Genomic DNA, 11,367 nt, shown 5'->3' with positions numbered 1-11,367 from the left:
AAATGTTTGGAAACTAAGTTCCCTCTTTGGCTCCTTGGGAAGAAGTTTTGAGATTGGTCTGTGGAAACCGCACCTCCCTGGCCTGTGCTGGTAGAGAAGGGTGTGTGTGTGTGTGTGTGTGTGTGTGTGTGTGTATGCATGCACACACACGCGTGTGTGCACACTCAGATAAATGGATGGATACGTGCATTACATTTATTTCTCAGGGACTGGAGAAAATAGGATGACTGGTCACTTCCCTTCCTACATGTGGTGTGTGTTACCTTAATGTGTTTTTAATCCTGGAAAGGAATGTGTTCCATATGGCATAAGAGTATCAAGAATCAGCTGCTCCTTTTCCATGCAAAGTCCAGACAGGCTCCTGGTAGGAGACATAGAGGAGCACCCCACCTCCTAGACAAACTTCTGTGAAAGAAAGGATGCCACTTGTGTGCTTCCTCATATATTTGAAGGAGACAGAGGAGACGAGGGAGACAATATGGAGTCCTAAAGTCAGGTGGACTTTTTCTCAGCCAATTACCCTTTCTTCTTTTTTTCTAAAGCTCTACTGGTTCTCCAAGGCTCATCTCAAGTGCTACCTCCTCTAAGAAGTCCGGTAATATAGAACAGGGGCTTGGACAATGCCATAGTTCCTAAGAGGTTGTTGACCCTACCTGCAGTAGAACTCAAGGGCATCATGCATTATAGACAAAAAGTTCTTTACTCTGTTTGGAGGCTAGTCCTGGGACCTCTGGACAGTTTTCTATGGATTTAAATTGTTAAAAGCACTCATGCAAGCATCCATGTCTGTCATGTTCCCTGCACTAAACCCCCCTTTTCTGTAAAAACTGAATTGCTATGTATTTGACTCCTTGTGGTCTTCATATCTTTTCTGGCTACTTTTTGGCCCCTAAACATCCTGGAATATCCAGTTGTCAACGGGCTAGTTAGAGAAGATAGAATGGGCCAACTAGAGGAGTCCCTCATCCCCTCTTTGATTAGAGAAGGTCTTTTGACTTGACATTTCATGTAACACTGCACTTGGCTGAAATGTTTGAGAACCTTTGACCTGGTTACATTTTAGCCAATCTCCCAAGGATATGAGGCAAGGGAAGGAAAGACAGATCAGAATGGAAACAGATGGTGGCAGAGGTGCATTAACTATTACATGGAGGCTCCTTGGGTAGAGCAGATTAAAATGTTCTAGCTTTTTTTGGTGTAGGATGAGTTTCCCAAGGAAACAAGCTCCATTCTTTTGGCTGATTCTCAACCCACTTCTCCATGGCATTTCTTGCAGTTCCTTCACAGTACTTGGCTTGAGAGCAATAGACACAGACCACTTCATGTCGTATCTTCTTTGCCCAGTGCCCAGATGAGGAATCCTGAGATTCAGTGGTAAAGTGGCTTCTCTGTGGCCAGAGAGTGCTATAAAGCGTAACAGTGCAGCTGGAGCCCAGGGCTCCTGACTACCCACTCTTCCACAAAACCAGCCAACTGCTTCCCCTCCCCACCCTTTGTATAGCCAAGCTTTGTTGTGTTTTAAAGATCATTGCTAATTTGGGGGAAAATGTAGATGCCAGCTTATGCTCCTGAACTGAAGTGGGGTCTTACTCCACATCAGAAAAATATCCTAGAAAAAGGTCTTGTTTCTTTTTTTTCCCCCAAATATAATTTATTGTCAAGTTAGCTAACATACAGTGTATACAGTGTGCTCTTGGTTTTGGGGGTAGATTCCCGTGGTTCATTTCTTACATACCACACCCAGGTAACCGACAGAATGGGAGAAGATATTTGCAAATGACATATCAGATAAAGAGTTAGTATCCAAAATCTATAAAGAACTTTGCAAACTCAACACCTGAAAAACAATCCAGTGAAGAAATGGGCAGAAGACATGAAAAATGTCTTACTTCTAATGGAGCATTTTTGCCAGTGAATCTTTTAAAAAACTTTGGTATTGACATAATATACATACAGAAGTTTATATACACTTATTATAAGTTCTTGCTGAATTTCATAAATTCAGACATGTGTATCCAGCACTCAAATCAAGAAACAGGACATTACTAGCATCCCAGAAGTCCTCTTCTTGTGTCTTCCAGTGACTACCCTTCCTCTGAAGGATCCCACTACCATGGCTTCTAATGGCAATGTTTGTCTCCTCTTCCTTCTTCTCTTCTTCATCTATCTATCTATCTATCTATCTATCTTTTTTTTTTTTTGATATTCATGTTTGGGTTTTTTCCAGTCTCTTTTTAAAGAATTATTTGGGTGAAATTTACAATAACAAAATTAGCAACTTTATAATGAACTATTCAGTAGTGTTTAATACATTTGAAATCTTGGGAGACCACCACCTTTATCTAGTTCCAAACATTTCCATCACACCAAAGTAAAACTCTTTACCCGGTAACCAGCTTCTCCCCATTTGACCCTCCTCAAGCTCCTGGCAGCCACCAATCTCTGTCTTTCTATATGGACTTATCTATTCTGATATATTTAACCTTTTAGTTACTGGCTTCTTTCACTTAGCATAATATTTTGGAGGCCCATCAACTCTGCAGCACATATCAATACGTTTTTTATGATTGACTAATGTCCTTTTGTTTGTGTATACCAGAGTTTGCTTATCCATTCACTTGTTGATGGAAAATTGGGGTGTTTTACCTCTAGTCTATTGTGAGTAGCACAGCTACAAACATGTATGTACATGTACTTGAGTATCTGGTTTTAATTATTTTGGGCATATACCTTGGAGTGGAATTTTAGGATCATATGGTAATTCTACCCTTAATGTTTTGAGGAAGCAACAAATTGTTTTCCACAGTGGCTGGACCATTATATATGCCCGCCATCAATGCACAGGTGTTCTCATTTCTCCACATCTTCACCAACACTTGTTATCTTTAATTTTTTTTAACTATATCCATCCTTTGTCTTTAATCTTTGGAGAAATGTCTATTCAGGTTATTTTTTCCATTTTCAATTGGGTTCTTTGTCTTTTTGCAATAGTTCCTTATATATTCTTTATAAATGATTTAGAAATCTTTTCTTCAGTTTCTTGATAGTGTCCTTTGAAGCACAAAAGTTTTTAATTTTGTTGAAGTCTAATTTATTTTTGCCCCTGTTGTTTGTGCTTTTGTGTCATACCTAAGAATGTATCTCTAAAATCAAGGTCATTAAGATTTATCCCTATGTGTTCTTCTAAGAATTTTATGATTTTAGCTTTCATATCTAGGTCATTGATGTATTTGGGATCAGTTTGTATATATGGTATGAGGTAGGGGTCCAATTTCATTCTTTTGCATGTAGATACCCAGTTGCCCCGGCACCATTAATTGTGCTTTATTTTTGTATTTCATAAATGGAAATCCCATAGTGTATATTTTTTTGTGTCTTTCTTCTTTTGCTTGACATCATTTTTTGTGAGATTTAGTCATATTGTGGCATAAAGTTGTAGATCAGTTGTTCTTATTGCTGTAGCATTTCAGTGTATTCATATATACCACTTATTTGCCCATCATACTGTTGACGGGCATTTGGTGAGTTTCCAAGTTTGGGCTGTCATCAATAATGCTGCTATAAACATTCTGGAACTTGTTTTTGGTGAATATGTATACACACACACACACATATACACACACATACATACATATATATACACACATATATATACATTTCTGTTGGATGTACTCTTAAAAGTGGAATTTCTGGGTCTTGGGGCATTATCTTCATCATTAGATACTGTTGTAGCATCTTTTTAATCAGGAAAAAATTAAGACTCCTTTATAACGCCTCTCTTCATGAATAGGCACCCTACTTTTACTGCACATGGGAAGTAAGGCAGTGAGAAAGGTAGATATGTGGAAACTGAGTGAGCTAGAAATAAACTTAACATTTCCCTGCTAAGAGCTTTAACTTGCAGTCCAGGTTCCCCTCTCTGTGGACTGTGCTTATTCATTCTACAAATCATCACTGATCCTTTCCAAAGACAGCATACATTATGTTCTAGAAAGCAGCAGCTCTACAACTGAAGTAGAATGGTTTAAATACTCCCTTCCTTGTAACTTAGGTAAATTCTACCTTTATGTCCGGAACTTTCAAGACTATCCATCACAAAATCACTAACCATAAGAAATGGAAATGTCCTTAGGAATAGAAAGTTCCATATTATCATTTTGTAAATGGGAAGTCTGAGGACCAGAGGGAAGAAATTTGCTCTAAGTAGTAAAAATACCAAAACAACCCTTTTCCCATTTATATTATGATAGGAAGAAAGGATCACATGAGAAATAAAAATGTGGGTTTAGAAATCTGACATGCCTGGGCCAAAATCCTGGCTCTACTACTTGGTTACTGTGTAATTTTGGACAAGGTGCTTATTTCTGTGGGTGTTGATATTCTCATCCATAAAAGGACTTAAAGATATTTGTTTATAGCATTGTTGTTAGGATTAAAGAATGGATAAAGGTAATTTCTCAGTAAATGGAGCCTTCTTTAAATATTATTATATAGGCTGTCTTGTCCACCTAACTGGTCAGTAGAGGATAGAGTAGCTAGAGAAGTACACATAATCTGTTCTCCTCATAGGCTTGAGACAAGTTCAGTGTCATTCCAAGATACGAGACTCGATTTGTCATGGATGGAAACGTCTGGAAAAAAAAATGCTCACTTAGCACCAGTCATGATACAACTTGGTAAGTTGTTCAAGGGGATCTGGATAGTCCAGAGATGATGATGTCTCTAATGAAGTTAGACAAGAGGCATCCTGGTCAAGGACAGAGTACTGACCAAGGTGGCAGAAGGGGGGAGCTCTGTGTCTGGCATGAGGTGTAGCCCTGGAGAATCTCCTCCCTAACCCAATCTTGAATTTACATTTGACAATAAAGAAACTATACTAAACATGGAAAAGCAAATATAACATTTATACTGCAACTGTCCTTTCCATTTCTATGATAGGTAGGCATGGATGAGGAAACAAGTTCAGAAAGATGTGGTAACTTTCCCAAGGTCACATTATCCTTTTCCCTGTAGCCTGAATGCATTATAAAAACCTTTCTCAACACAGCATTGCAATCACTACCAATCTGTGTGGAGATTAAGTTGAAACGATTTCCATCCCTGGAGTATTTAAATAATATTGCTTTTAGTTCAAACAGACAAGACAATCATGAGAAGAGAGAATCTGTTTACACCTCAATGAGATTGGTACTTGACTTTTGGGTCCATTCACTATGAAAATTCACTTAAACTTTGAGCCTCAGTTTCTGTCATCTGTGGAAATGGGACTAATGATCCATATATTACAGTATTTTTGTGAGAAATAAAAGAGAAGCTAATCTCTCTCCTTGTCTTAAAGGCACCCCTTCTCCACTTCTGCTCTTGTTACTCTTCTAAAGTACAAGCTAGAGAGTAGAATAACCTTGATTTTCATTCTTTGTTGGATTTTACTCTGGACCTGTTCAGTGTCTTGGGCATGTAACTGAGATTTATCATTTCACAGAAATGGACACTGAATGGACAAGAAATGGACCTTAGATAACTCCAGTCTCGGTGATGTGAAAATGGCGCATAATGTTCTCCATGTAAATACTGGGGAGCTGGGCTGGGTGTATCTCTTTCCCTCCTCGTACCATCCCACTTCTGCAGAGTGCAGCCTACCATGGGGCTCATATTTAGCCAAAGATGGGGTGGAGAAGTAGGGGAGGGCAAAAGGATAACACATATATTGAGACCTAGTGTATAGCTACCCCCTGCTGAGTGCTTTACTTAAATTATGATACATTTTTCTCAGGACAGCCCATTTAGGACAGAAATGATGAATCCCATTCTACAGACAATGCTACGGAACAGGTAGAGAACTTCCCAAGATAGCACCGCGTATAAATGGCCATGATTCCAGATCCCATCTGACTATGTTCCAAACCCTTCAAAGTCTTGCACTCTTGTCTTAAGACCTCACCACAACAAACCACTGAAGGGTCATCAGGAATATCACTTGAATATCCAAACCTACACACCTGATCACATGGCTTTAGGTCTTTATATTTTCCCAATGGCTGAGCCCAGCAAATCGCTAGATTTCCCAGTCCCAAATATACCATTATTTAAAAAGAAATTCAATCGGAACTCTACTTTCTTTTCAATTTTTTCTGTAAACCTGAAGCTTCCCTAAAAAGCAAAATCTATTAATTGAAAAGCAACTCTCTAAAATCAGTGAATAGCTACGGTGTAAAATGACTTTCTAGAATCACACAATGCTGAACACTAAAGATTATTTCATCCAACTTCACTATCTAATAGAATGGGAAACTCTTTTGCCCACTCACCATGACCACCACTGTCATCCAAGAGTCATCATTTCTTTCCTGGACATTTCTTTCCTCTTACACCCTACATCTGTTCCTTCCGTCCATCTTTCTCCTTCAGATGGCCATCAGGTGGATCTTTCTCAACCACAGATCTGACCTTGTAAGTCCCTTTCTGAAAAACCATTCAATGGCTCCTCATGGCTGTTAAGATAAAGCCTGAAATTCTCAACATGGCTCATGATAACTTTTCTCTCCATCCTCTTATTGGTCCACTGGTACCCTCTTTCTATTTCCTAAGTGCATTGACTTTTTATTCAGTCTCTTGAGAGTACAGTGCTTTTTCTTACCCAGGATGCTGTACCTGCTAGTGCCATTTAAACACACCATCTGCCCTTTTCTCATTGCCAACTTACTGCATTACTGTTTACCACCTCAGATCACAGTCCTTTAGAGAGGTGAGAGAAGGAAGGCTTCTCCTCATTTGAAGGCTAGAGAGGCTTTGCTTTTTGTCCTAGGTTCTTATTTCTGGCCCTGAAGGTTAAGAGCTGGATAGATTTACCAATGTCAGCAAAGCATGATAGAATGTGGACCTTATCTTTTTTTTTTTTTAACTTTAAAACCAATACTTTGGTTAGATAGGTTCTAGAACTTGGTTGACAAATATAAATAGATGTAAATGCTGAATGTCTCTGCCTGTTTTGAAGTAAGAGGGGAGTCATTTTCCCATCTGACGGATTAAGCAACTAAAACACAGTGAATTTTCTTCATGTGTGTGTGAGTGTATGTGCGCATGTATGTATTAGGGTTAGAGGAAGAGGGGAGAAGACACTAGAACTAATATCTTGTGTCTACAAGAGAAATCTCTGCCCTGTGACTTCCCGTCTACAGACAGAACCCGTGAGTACAAAAGCCCTATGAAGACTTTTTCCTCTCTTCTCTATTTTGGAAATATTTGCCTCTTTTCTTGAAACTGTTCTTTAAATCTTCTTTCAGTCTTCACAGTGAATTGAAGAGAACTGAGCAAAACGTTCTCTGTGATCATTCTCTCTCTTTGGAAATAGCAATTTATCTGGCAGAACGTAGCAGTGACTTTGGTGCCTTCTCTCCTTTCAATGGATTCTGTTTGTCAAGAGTCCAGAAAACCTGTGGGTAGTTCTTGACTTCCCTACCTGTAGCCTTTCATATAATTTACCTTGATGTCCCCAAACTGCCCTTTTGTGAAGATTCAAAAATTTTAAATATCAACAGGTCAACACATATTTTGACTTGTCTTGTGGTGGTGTTGCCTGCCAGCAGCTCAGTCTACAGGGCCAACGACTTTACCCCATGGCAGTGCCTGTGGAAGTACTTGAATGCTTTAGTGCATCTTGGTTTCATTCTCTTAAAAAACAATAAGTAGATCTCAAAACACAGAGTGTATTATGAATAGTTGTCGTGAGCCACCCCTGTCTCATAATAATCAAAACAAGAGTTAATATAATCTGTGTCTGCTGCAGTTCTAAGAATATTACATATTTATCTTATTTAATTCTATCAACAACATCCTGGGGTGAGTCCTTTTATTATTTCCATTTTACAGATGGGAAAACTAAATCTTAAAGCAATTAAATAACTTTCCAAAGATCCCATGGCTACTAAGTGGTGATAAGATGAAAAATGAGATCCAGTAGGCAGATCAAAAACAGCAAAACATCAGCCTCAGCTGCGGGCTCATTTGATGAACCAGATGACTAAGCATTCAATTATGAAGAAAGAAATGAAAATAAAGAATATGCTGGAAGTATATTGTTGAAGATAGCATCCAAAAGGCTAGCTATAACTGTCATATAACCATAAAAACATGTGCATATATGTGTAAATTTCTATTTATATATTTGTTTCAGTTCCCTAAAATGTGAACTTTTTTTTTTAACATGTAAGAATGTTTTTCAGTTTTTGCATATGCAAAATGCAGATGTTTACAGGAATTTATTTGTGTAGAAGATTGGGTGTAGATCGAATTCAACCTCACGCAACCACTGATCTTCTCATTCAAGACCCTAGGCTTCTCTTCCACATGAGTGTGTGTGCATATGTGAGTCCTTTAGATTTCCACAACACACAGAAACCACACGGCTACATACTGAAGCATACAAGCTATTATATATTTTCATAATATAGAATTTTAAGGTATAGTAATCAACAGTGGCAAAATAATTCTGTCTTCGACATTATTTTTTTGTGTGTGAGATCCAACCTGTAATTGAGACCAGAGAAAACAGTATGGAAACACAAATCCACGAGAACAGGATAAAAATATCATGAACAGCAAAATATGTCTGAGTATTTAAAACCGTATAGAAAAAATAAATTAGATGAACAATTGTGTAAATATAAATTAAAAAAGATGACATTCTTAATAAATAAAGTTTACTATTTACAATTTTATATATTGCTGAAAGACTTAACTTAGATCCATAAAAACACATAAACAGGAAAAAAAAAATAAAACCCAAAATAGGAGCAGCAAATTTATGCGCGTGAGGTACAGAAAAAGGATTGGAATTGTGTTTTGTTTTTGGTGTTTAGATTTTTTTTTTTTTTTTTTTTACTTTTTTTATAGTAGTAGGCCAGTAGAATTCTCATGAGAACAGATTTTTAAGCACTTCAATGGAGAATCATTTTTGGTAGTTTCCAGAAGGTGCCAAACAGATTTCAACATCATAACAATTAGAAATACCCATAATAATTATAACAATAATAAAAAGGTATAATATGATACATAAATATGGAAGAGCAGTTTGTAATATGAATACATTTTCTCTAGACGAGATCACAGTTTTATTTTGTAAATATTACATTTAAGTATATATATACACACATATATGTACAACTATATATACATGTGCATATATATGTAAATTTATATTTATATATAATATCTTTATATAGATAGATATCTGCGGACAGGTTATTGATTATAGAGACCCAAGAAAGCAACTCAATAATTGTTCAAAATTCTCCTCACTGACTGCTGGTGTATTAGTTTGAGAAGCCCCGAGTTGTTAGCACTCAGAATGCCATATCTTCTTTTAATGAACACTTGATGTGGAATTTTAAGTCTGAGAAGAAGATGAGATTTTAGTGACTCCCTTCCTCCATGAGGTTGGAAATGGCCCATGAGTCTTAACTAGACCACAGTAAACTGACTTTTACACTGTAAGATGTAATTGGCTTTTAATCAAATTCTAGAACTGGTAAAGGCCAGCACAGGGGAGGAGAAAATCCAATGTACCTAGGAGTGAAATATTCCCAAATACAAGCCTCTCTCTTAAGGTGGATTATAAAATCCAGGAGCTCCAGCTTTCTTCCTTGAACTATCACATGAGCACTCCCTGTCTTTCTTAAATGGCCAATGGGCCTGTGCATTCTTAAAAAGTAACCCATGGACTTTGTGTCTCTCACAGATTGCCACAGCCCCTTTAAAATCCTCAGGGCCTCACCATCCCCTGCCATCCCACTGTGAGGTAGGTAAGTAGTATCATCCCCATTTTGCAGCTGGAGAAACTGAGGCAAATGGAGAAGCTATCTGAGGACTTGTTCAAGATCACTGAGCAAACGGAAGCCTGGAGTCAAGAATTCCAGGTTCTTTCTCTAGAGACATAACTCCTCTCTCGGCTATTATACAAATCTTTTAAAGATCAAACCATTGGTAGGAATTTGGCAAAACGTAAATAAGTTACAAGAATAGGCTTTTATTCATTTGCTATTTAGTCTTTGCATTTGCTGATTGCTTGGTTGATTTTGTTTTGTTTCTCAAAAACCATGGGAAGTACCTGTCTGGTCATGTAGCAGCTTTTTTAGGAAAGTGGATCGTGCAGTGTGATTCTAAGTGCAGTCTTTATAAAGCCCAGTGCTCTACTGGTAAATACAAACATTTTATAACGTGAAAAGCACAACACACTATGTCCCCTTAATATTAGGTAAAACCAATTTCCAGCCCTCCCTACTCCCGGCTACCACTGATTGCCACCAAACAAATAGACAAAATGCTCCCCCGACAACGACAACTACATATCAAGGGGGAAGAGGTCTTATTCCTGGACCTACCACAATGTACAGAAAATAACAGCATTATAAGATCCCGCTTTATGTCTCCTGCTAGGGAAAATTTTTATGGTTGTGTCTACCTACTAGTCTGTAGAATAAACAGTTCCCTTTAGGAAGCACAAAAATAGGGGTTTTTTTTAATTCTTATTTTTAATCATGCATTTTATTTCCTTTTAATCTTTGTCTTCTATCAATCTCTATCTGTACAGCTTTCTCACCGTCAATTTCTTTTTATTTTCCCACTTGAAGTAGTTCCAGAAAAAAAACAAAAACAACCACAAAACATAAAACCTCAAAACTGTTCACTTGAATTTATGGTTTCCTTTCTTCCTTCCTTCCTTTTTCTTTCTTTTGTTCTTTTTCTTTTTAAAACACAGGTAAGACCTATAACAAATTGACAGTTACAACCAAGTTAAATTGAACCTGGAAGGGAGGTAGCTGAAATCTGTCTGAAAGAATTATTTTCAACAAATAGCATTTAAGCATTGGCCAAGGTGGGAAAAAGGCCAAGAGAACCGTCTAGGCAGTGACTCAACATGCTGAAGCCCGGAGTAGCAGTGCATACCCTCCATCTTCAAAGCCCTATTTATTTATGATTGCTCCCTTTCTTAACACCCTAATTTAGCCACCAAAATGGACTTCCCAAGGACTATCTTCCCTTAAGAGGTGGTTGGCACAGACTATGGGGGTAATGCAAGTCCTCTGGGCATGCAGTTAGGGTTGTGGCTTGGAAAGGCTTCCCAAAACAGGGTTTGGGGAACTGTCTTCCTCATCTTTTCTTTCTTGCTGCCAACAGGCTAATACTTCTTCAACCCAGAACCCCCAACTGCTTTAGGGCCCCCGAGCTGCTGATAGACAACAGTGCTTCAGACCTGCCTCCTTGTGAGTACTCCATTATCCTAAGCAGGAAATGATCAAAGGGATAAGACCATGAGTTCATTCCCAGAAAGAAAATGAAGCCGGAAATCAGTGCTTCGCACAAATAGAA

The sequence above is a fragment of the Lynx rufus genome, unplaced genomic scaffold (genome assembly GCF_022079265.1).
Source record: "Lynx rufus isolate CCGP_SWC_20201006 ecotype Redwood Valley unplaced genomic scaffold, mLynRuf1.p SCAF_10, whole genome shotgun sequence".
Lineage (NCBI taxonomy): Eukaryota > Metazoa > Chordata > Mammalia > Carnivora > Felidae > Lynx > Lynx rufus.
Note: the sequence above shows the minus strand (reverse complement) of the source record.